The 8,118-nt window shown below is 45.1% G+C and overlaps 1 long non-coding RNA gene across 1 annotated transcript; it reads left to right on the top strand.

The window, feature by feature from the left end:
* The first annotated feature begins 664 nt into the window (after nt 1-664).
* Nucleotides 665-4,260, top strand: LOC122231110. The gene is made up of 3 exons (XR_006208262.1): nt 665-1,305; nt 1,396-1,702; nt 3,975-4,260. It is a non-coding gene; the product is annotated as an uncharacterized LOC122231110 (long non-coding RNA).
* The last annotated feature ends 3,858 nt before the right edge of the window (nt 4,261-8,118 follow it).

Below are 8,118 nucleotides of genomic sequence, written 5' to 3' on the forward strand. Positions count from 1 at the left end.
GCTTTGTAAATACCTGTTTTTTTGTTAACATTACCACTTCATCTGTGCTGATGGACAGCCCTTACAGCACAGAGAGGAGACATCAGGGTGACCTCCCAACTCCATTTCCCCACAGATTTGTGTCTTCCGCTGCCACGAAACTTTCATCTCACGAATAACAAGGAGCCAAACATAGGTGGGTTTTGCTTCGTTTTCCTTATTTTCTCCTTGGGGCAACCTTATTCATGAGCAACGGGAAGGCCAAAACTACCAGTACTGTTAAAGGAATATTAGAATTACTTAAAAATAATCATGAAGAGAAAACGTGTTTACTCTTTCGAGCTTTAATTTGACAGACGTGGTGGAGCTCCCACCGTACGGCAGGCACTGGGGACAAGATGACGGCGGGCACACACCGCCCACCGCCCTTCAAGATGGCGTCCTGTGGCGCTCGCTCACCGGCTCTGACTAGGATGTGACTAGTGACGGTGGCATTCTGTTGAAAACACGGAACTAACGATCAGGAAACCTGGTGTAGAATCTCCGTGTTGCCGTTTACTGGTCGCGTGGCCTTGGACCAATCACGGTCTCTCTCGTTGGTTTCTCTCCCACAGAATGTGACCTTTGGCCCCAGTGAAATGGTTCCTTTCTACCCAAGCTTGTCTGATTGCCCAGGAGGCTCACATCCATTGAGGAGGAAGCAGCATTTATTGGCTGGTGCTCCTCTCACTTGCCAGAGGGGTAACGTCCATCACAGAAATCCCCGCCCCTCCCCGCCCTGGGCATGTTTCTCCCACAATGCTCCGCGGCTTTGCACCAGGTCCTCTCTCTGCCCAAAGGCCTCACTGTGGAATCTTAACTGCTGGGAAAGAATAATTTTTCAGATGCATAAACCAGTTGGTGAAACCAGCCATATTTTAGGGGGTCTCGACTTCTCATTATGTAAAAAAATTCAAAATATTACGTCAGGCAAGGGAAATAAGTATGTTCTGAGGACCAGCGCAACCCGTGGTCTCACCGCTTTACCCTGCTGGTACCAGAATTTCACAAAATCAACAAGAATCATAATTCAATTGATCCGCTTTGATGAAAGCCACCGAAAATGAGAAGTAATCTCTTGCTGTAAGATTTCGCTGTAAGACTTTAGAGGAGGTTCTCTTAGCTAACTGTATAAATACTATAAATCTACTCTGATTTCCCCGAATCTCTGCATCAAAATCTGTGTGTATGAGATCAGTAAGTCTTACAGAAAGCCATAAATGTGGAACAGTAGGAAGACCCACTTACCAAGGACACGGTTCAACCCCACATGGGTGTGTTTGGAAGGTATGTTGCTAACATGTGTCGATCAAAATATATGATGTTTAATCTGTAGCGTCTGATGGTCAAAGCCTCTGTCTCCTTCTGCCCCCACAGCGATTTCTAGGCTGACCTGCCAAGAGAAAAAGATGTTTTTCGGTTGCCCCCATGAGGACTGGGGGCTGAAACCCTCCACTTCAACATGAACTCCCCGAGCTCTGTCACACGCAAATTTCCCACTGCCAACCCCGGCCTGCAGGACGGGAAACCAGGCCGATTCTGAAGCAACGCTGAGTTGTGCGTTGTAAACAGTGACCTATTCATAAAGCATCTATACTACATTGTACCAGGCTAGCTTTTGTTCAGGACCAAACCCCTCTGTTTCCAGAAACAACAGCAACCACACTTGCCCTTCAGTTCCAAGGTAACGGCTTACTAATGAGATTACCTTCTTCATCCTAACAGATTTTTCTGCTATGTGGAGACCGGGAATATGAGAACCCCTACTTAATTTAATGTCCTCTGAACGTTAGTGATTTGAAAAAAATCATTGTTGTTTTGACGACATTGTTGACATTTGAGACAGAGGAGCAGTTCACGGTGGGGACACCCGGGGCTCAGATCCGGCAAACAGAGAATGGCCCGCCATGCTGGTGACAGGCAGCATTCTCGAATGCAAACTGCGGGCTTGGCCTGATTGCCCGCCTACTGGCTGTGTGGTCTTGGGCGAATTTCCTAAACTCTAAATCTCAGCATCACCGAGGGCATTAGATCACTGGGGGGGATTTCAGGAGACACTGCATTAAAATAATCCTGCACAGGCATGCGCCTGGGGGGCTCAGTCGGTTGAGGGTCCAACTTCGGCTTGTGAGTTCGAGCCCCACGTCGGGCTCTGTGCTGCCAGCTCAGAGCCTGGAGCCTGCTTCGGATTCTGTGCCTCCCTCTCTCTCTGCCCACCCCCCTCCTGCTCTGTCTCTCTCTCTCTCAAAAATAAATGAACATTAAAAAATAAAAAGAATCTTGCCCAGCACCTTGCACTACAGATGTAGGGTACATGGCATATGCATATATATTGTGTGTGCACACATCTGTATACATACATACATACAACGTTTTTAGTTATTGCTGTTGTTATCACATTGCCAGGGCTATGATAACAAAGCCTCACAGACAAGGGGCTTACACAGCAAAATATGTTCACTCACATTTTGAGATGCTCAGCATCCGAAATCAAGGTGCTGGGTTGGGTTGGTTTGTGATGAGGGCTGAGAGGGAGAATGTGTCACCGGGCTCTGTCCGTAGTGTGCATCGGCCGTGTTCTCCCCATCTCTCCACATCGTGTTTCCTCTGTGCAGCCTCTGCGCCCAAATTTCCCCTTTTTAAGAGGACATCGGCCATACTGGATCAGAGCCCACCCTCCATTTCATTTCACCTTGATTCCCTCCATAAAGACCCTATCTCCTATGTTAGGACTTTAACATACAAATTTGGAAAGAACACAATTCAACCCATAACACTGATGCTATAAATAATAATAGCAATTGTTATTATTACCATTATTATTGTGACTATTTTTGGAGCAGAGGTCATTCACTGCAAGGAAGTGCATGACGTCTTTGAGGGTAACAGGTGACTTACGGGGGGAGAGGGAATGTGCAGGAGCGAATGCATGAATGCTGGGCAGGGTATAGGTATTGCTAAGGGCTGGTACCCAGCAGGGCTGGGCTGACAGAGCTCCCAGCCCCTTGGGGGTGTGGGGGTGCAAGGAAGGGAGTAAATTGCAGGTGTGAACAAGAGAACCCGTCAATAGTCCCCAGGCCAGCCCCATGGGAATGCCTCGACAAAGCAAGGACTTCAGTCACGGAGGAATTAAGCTCAGAAGGCAAGTTACAGATACTGACTTGGGTTCCCTTCCCACCTCCCCCATGATGTGCCAGCTTAAAACCTCTCTGAAGCTCAAGGTCTGCCAAGGCTGAATGTTCTGGAGCTGGAATAAAGACGCAGTGGGGTAATGTACCTAAAGAACCCTGCTCAGAGCCCGCACATCGTATGCATAAGGAAAGCGTTAAGGTGTTCTGCTTCTTGAAGTTGTGTGGAGTCCCAGGCACGATTCTGGACCCTTGGGGACCGCCCCTGGCATTCTAGGGACCTGCAGGAGATGGGCGCTTCTCCCTGAGAAGGCTGAAAAGCCACCTGACCATGTAGGACCCAACCTTGCTGTAGACACTCCCCTCCTCAGGACCTCCTGAGGACCCGGAGGAAACCATCGGTTTTGAATCAGGTTACATTGTCGCCACGTGCATAGCGACATGGGGGAACAGAAGCTTCATGGGGGTGGGAGACACTCCGTGGACACCTGGTCCTGCTTAGAACATTGTTTGTGTCCTATGTTGTTTGATTTTAATGCAAGAGAAGCTGCTGTATTTTAAAGGCCAAACCCATGTTCCTAAGAACCTGACTATTATTTCATACACACCTATTAGCTAGTTATGATCGAATTACCACTCAAAAAATGAGAAATCAGAATGTCCTTTTATAACATCAATGGGACACGCACACACACACGCACACGCACATGCACACACAATCCAGTTCAATGTAGCCAATACCACGTGCTGATTGGAAATATGATTGTATGGGGCCCAAGAGCTACTTCTGCTCCCTACAAAATCAGCTTTTCCTTTTATTTTTTGAAGGAATTCTTGGAAATTCTTCTGGGCAAACAGCACACTCAGGGGAACAGGTCACTTATACCGGGACTCTGATTGTTACAAGAGATTCCACAGCAGGACATTGGAAAAAGAGAAAGTAAAGAAACCCAGAAAAAAAGACAGTGAAAGTCTCCTATTGACTTGATAACACAGCCTCTCTTGTTCCTGGAACTTGATTCACAGCTGATGGTGACTTATGGGAGGGGTAGAAGGAGGAAATATTTTAAAATCGAATTCTTGAAGACACAGAAAGGAATTAAAGACAACTGAGAAACTGAACACAAATCATGCTTTTTTCATGGCTCATTATTTTTTAATCAACAACCTAAATATTTCAAGGGCACTTGTGTGAGGCCAATGTTTTGGGGGGATGAAAAACTCACGTATTTTCCAAAGAAATGAATATATCCGGGGCTCCTGGTGGCTCAGCCGGTTAAGTGTCCAACTTTGATTTCACAATTTGTGAGTTCGGGCCCCAAGTTGGGCTCTGTGTTGACCGCGAGGAGCCTGCTTAGGATTCTCTGCCTCCCTCTCTCTGCCCCTCCCCCACTTGCAATTTTTCTCTCTCTCTCTCTCTCTCTCTCAAAAAAATAAATGAATAAACATCAAAAAAAAAAAAAAAAAGGAATATATCCAACAGGACTTGTACAAAGTTCAGCAAAGAAAAAAAGTACAACCAGTGAATCACTGACATAGTAATCAGTAAAAGTTTATTGTGCACACAACACTCAAACCAAAACACGGGGTGAGGCTCGAGGGATTTCGTTATGAAGCAGCTCATGCAGAGTGCAGGCGGTGTTTATTCTTCACAGGGACTGGTTGCAAACTTAGCATTTTCTTAAGCGGAAATCAGTTAGTGGTTAGTTCATATCAGTTTGGGGGAACAATTTAAGTTTTGCTTATAATTGCAGACCATAACCAAGACCCAAGTCAAGTTAGCCTCACTTACCTTGTAAAATACAATAAATTAAGCTTTGCTTATAGAACTGAACTGCTTCTGTCTGCTCGGAGAACTTTCAGATCTGTTCTCCATTTGCGTTCGATTTGAACAGACTGAAATAGACGTGTGTGTGCATATGTACACTCACATATATATATATACTTACATAGTAATACTCATATATAACAATATAATAATTACATATATAATATCATGTATGACATATACCTTGTATCACACATATACACTAAATACATGTAATATATACACAAATAATAAGTATTTATAACAAATCTATTTTCTAATGCTGTGATACCACCCTCACGTGGCCATCATCTAATGGGGATGTACTATCCTGGTGCTTGCTTATCACCAGGGCCCAAAGACTATGCTTATATTTACATGGAAGTTCAGCTTTACACTTAGAATTCATAGCTGGTCTCCTGTGTACAACTGAAATTGAGTATGTCACTAGAACTTCATAAAAAAAAACAGTAAAAGAGAGAGACTACTGCTTTCGAACAGGAAGAAAGTTAGTAGGTTGCATGATATTTACGAGAAATGTTGTTGGACTTCAAAGCGAGAATTTGCTTTTAGGTGAACAGTGAGTCAGCAGTACCTTTGTTAACAAAGGGTCATCAGCTCCTCGGCCATACTCGTTTAAGGACTTCTGGTAAGGGACAGTCAACGGGCTCTCACCAGAAAACCCCCAGGCCCCGTTGCAACACACTTCCGCCATGTTTCACGGATCCTGTGCTGGAGAGCTCAGAACCTGATAAGACCCAGAAGGGCTCCAGCCAGAGTCAGACTCACAACACACAGACCTCAGCGATCAGCCCTAGCATCTGAAACACACAGTAACCCAGAACAGGGTTCACGTTCTCTGACAACTGGCCCACAGGCATGACTCCGACAGCCTGCTCACCCTTGGCTAGTTGGCTCAAGGATCAAATTTTACTACCTGTTGGAGATAGCCTGTGATCTTGTTCCAAATACCTGAATAAACTTTTAAAGCCAGAGTGCAATCACCTGGACACATTTCCACAACCATCCATCCGTCGTTCACTATTGACTCAGCATGGCGCTGGGGGCTATGGGGGAAGGACACAGCCAGAAAGCCCCCCCCCCACCCGCCCCGCTCCCTTCAGCACAGATGGGGCGACGGGGACAACACACAAAACAGAACACAGCTCATCAAAATTGTTCCAGTTCGGGCGCCTGGGGGGCTCAGTCAGGTGGGCATCCGACTTCGGCTCAGGTCATGAACTCGCAGTTGGTGAGTTCGAGCCCCATGTCAGGCTCTGTGCTGACAGCTCAGAGCCTGGAGCCTGCTTCGGATTCTGTGTCTCCTTTGCTCTCTGCCCCTCTCCTGCTCACACTCTGTTTCTCTCTCTCTCTCCTTAAAAAATGGGTAAACATTACAAAAATTTATTTAAATTGTTCTGGTTTTTGTTATTTCATTTTTTCAAATATGAACCCTGTCTTTGTCCGTCAAGTTATCAGCTAAAGAGCTACACTGAGCGGCATCATGTTGCACTGACCGCACGTCCTGGTGGGTTTCAGGAATACAGAGGAGAGGAGGGTAGGGATGGCCGGGGAGGGATGGGGGCTACCCTGAAGAGGAGGGCTCTCAGCAGGGTTTCCTCTGAGGGGGAAGTAGGGTCCATGCAGGCAAGTGAGAAAGGCTGACTTTCAGGGCGTCCCCAAATCTATACATCCGTCTTTCCCGTTTTCTCATTAGCACTTGTCAGCACCATGGACTCTTAAAATTCTGTGCGAATAAAAAACATTAAAAGCAGTTCAGTAATTAAAGGTAACTCTTCCAGTGGAAGAGATTTTTGTTTTCATAATCTCCTCTTTGTGTGGAACTAGTTCTTGGTTCCATCCGCCACCGATAGCCTTTGCTCTGTTTACTTTAAAGAATAAGCCACTGTTTGATTTGGTTTCTCGTTTTCAGTCTGTAAACCCTGGGCTCTTGATCCTCTGTTCCAGGAAGGAAAAATAAAAGAACAAGCCTCTTTAAATATCAGAGCAATGGTTACTTACAGATCCACACAGCCTCAACATGTTATAGAACAGTCACTTCGGAAAACGTGTAAGAATTTCCCAGCTGGCAGTCTTGATTTGGCAAATGTACCTCAATTGAACCAATCACTTTTTATTTGGCTGTCGATTCATTTGGTTTATTTCTGGCTGCACTTGTGCCAGAGTGTGTGTTTATTTCAAAAGGCCGTTCACCTATGCCACGGTTCAAAGGGACCATTTTGTTCACTGAAGGCATCACTGTGATGATGCATGCAGATGTGGCTAAGGAAGGTGAGTCAGAACCGTGGGTCCAACTGGTAGCAAAATACACTGCAAAATACAAAAAGAGAGAGAGAGAGAGAGAGAGATCAAAGCATGATTAAGAGTGATTGAATGTTTAAATTTATTTAATTTTATTGATTGAGAAACAATGAAGAAGCCAAAACAGAACGTCTAAAAGCAAAAGCGAAACACCAAAAAACTCTACAGCGAACTACGTTCTTAAGAGTGTTTTCATCCTCTAAATCTCTGCAGTTTTCATTACTTCCTTTGTTTATTTTCTTCATCGGTTGGCATTGACAGCTTAAAGGAGTCCCCTGCTTGATTTAACTAATCCAGAGCCAATGAAAAGTGCAGACTTAGAGAAATTTCGTTTTATCCATAGATCATGATGGAGTCTCCATTCGCACTTGGGATTTACTTGATTGGATGAACCCATTTCCCCTTTCCTCTGGGTCAGCCCACTTCCCGTGAAAAAAACTAGAGTGGCCCCAGAGTCTGTTTTTCATCCAGGAAAAAAAAAAAGAGCCATTCTTGGAGCACCAATGAGGAAACACGTTTTCAAGAAAGAGCAGGTTTCTTGGAGATGATTGTGTTGATAGGCCAACAACATGGCTGTCTTCAGAGGAAAAAGGGTTGCTGTTAATTGGTTTCACCGCATCAAAATATTTGATTTACAGGAGATTTTTGTGATTACACTGCTGTGTTTTTTACAGATGTTTGGCCTGTAAAAATGCTGACGCTTACACTTTATACGCTACCTTCTACCTGTGTTTACGGAGGCCTCAAGATGGAAAGCAGAAGAGCCCCTTGGGAACCCAGGAGCATTTGAATGAACTCCACCTGTTATCGTCGTAATAAGACTTTCAAATCGGAGTTCTTTCT

The sequence above is a fragment of the Panthera tigris genome, chromosome A1 (assembly GCF_018350195.1).
Source record: "Panthera tigris isolate Pti1 chromosome A1, P.tigris_Pti1_mat1.1, whole genome shotgun sequence".
Lineage (NCBI taxonomy): Eukaryota > Metazoa > Chordata > Mammalia > Carnivora > Felidae > Panthera > Panthera tigris.